The 1,641-nt window shown below is 50.3% G+C and overlaps 1 pseudogene; it reads left to right on the forward strand.

The window, feature by feature from the left end:
- Window positions 1-214: 214 nt before the first annotated feature.
- On the forward strand, window positions 215-1,283 carry LOC130846420 (etoposide-induced protein 2.4 homolog; annotated as a pseudogene).
- The last annotated feature ends 358 nt before the right edge of the window (window positions 1,284-1,641 follow it).

Consider the following 1,641-nt stretch of genomic DNA (forward strand, 5'->3'; position numbering starts at 1 on the left):
CTGGACTCGGCGCCTGCCCTACTTCCCAGCAGCCACCTGTGGCCAGGGCATGCCCAGTGTAGGCGCAGCGGCCCCGGCCCTGGGAGCACCCAGGTGGGAGATGGCCCTGCGCGTGGAGGGGTGTCCAGGAGCAGGAGCCCAGTGAGCCAGCAGTGGGCAAGGGGCCACAGTCACAGCAGTGAAGCTGCTGCATCCTTCACGATGAAAGATTTGGGGACACTTCTCTCTCCTTTGTGTGGTTGATAGTTGGGGCAGTGAAGAGATGGCTAACAGTGTCAAAATCTTTGTGCAGGACCTTGTCAGGGGAATCAAAGACTCCATCTGGAGAATTTGTACCATCTCAAAGCTAGATGCTTGAACTCAACAAAAGACAGAGGAGCAATGTCAAAGGGCAAGCAGTGTCCTGGCTCAGAGGAGAGCCCAGAGTACAGAAAGGAAGCAAGAGAGTGAACCACGTATTGTTAGGAGAATTTTTCAGGGCTGCACTTGGAATGGTGGAGTATTCTGGTTCAGTCTCTTCTTGTTTTATTGAGTGTTTATTCCTGTGCTTCAGTCAGTAACAGCCCTAATTATTGGTGATCCATCACTACATGGGATGTTTGGTCACGGCTGGAATTCTTCCTCATGTCAGTTTTTAGTGCTCTTTGGGTGCTCCCTCTGTGTGTGCTTAGCAAACTTGTGAATGCAGTTTGGTTTCAGGATATAGCTGATCTTGTCATTCGAAGTATCACGGACGAAGCCTCACCCATACCCTCGTGTCAGCAAAATCACTGCTGACATGCTCTTCAACCTTTTGCTACAGGTTCTTTCCCTCCTCCCGGAGATGTCTATGAGTCTCTTTCCCATCCATCTTATTGGTCAGCTGGTTAGTCTCCTGTGTATGTCTCTTCTCTACTCACTATACTGCTTCGAATATCATTGGTTCGATAAAGGAATTGAAATGCACCAGTGGTTGTCAAACACAGAAAGGACTGGCCTTACTGCTGCGGATTTGGTTTCCCCTCGGCTTTCCCCACCGCAACGCAGCCCTCCTCCTCCGCTGTCAGTGGCTGACCCTTTTCCATCCTCTCTCCTTTACTCATTATCTGCACCAAGGAAGCAAGGACCCCTGGCAAAGCATACCTCTCCCAGTTGCGCCCTTCTCCTTGGTGGTTTTCTTAAACAACAGACTCTTCCGCAAGACGGTCTACCTGCAGCCTGCCTTGAGTAGCTCAATTTCTGCGGAGAAGTTCCCCTCACTGCACCCATCTCCTGCCAAACTGAAGGCTGCTGCGGGCCACTGAGTCTCCTGCCATCCAGAGGGGATGGGTGGGATTGAAAGGATGCTATGGCAGCTCTTTTCCTTGTTTACCTCCTTGACCAGGGAAGGCAGGACCCACTCTGCCAAGAGCCATGTGCATATTCCCTTTTCTGTAAGAAACTGGAATTTTTGTCTCTGATGCACGTTAAGGCAGAATCTTCCTGAAACCAGTTTGGATTTTAAACACTGGTGAGCCTGAAAGGACCATAGGTTTTTCTGCAGCTCTTTGCAAGCATTTGCCAGCCCTGTGCCTAAAGTGATTTGCATACTTTTTCTCCCTGTGCCATTTACCTTCCCACTTCTCCTTCCTGCCTTCCACCACCCTTGGATGAATGGATTTT

Source organism: Hippopotamus amphibius, chromosome 2, assembly GCF_030028045.1.
Source record: "Hippopotamus amphibius kiboko isolate mHipAmp2 chromosome 2, mHipAmp2.hap2, whole genome shotgun sequence".
Taxonomy (NCBI): domain Eukaryota; kingdom Metazoa; phylum Chordata; class Mammalia; order Artiodactyla; family Hippopotamidae; genus Hippopotamus; species Hippopotamus amphibius.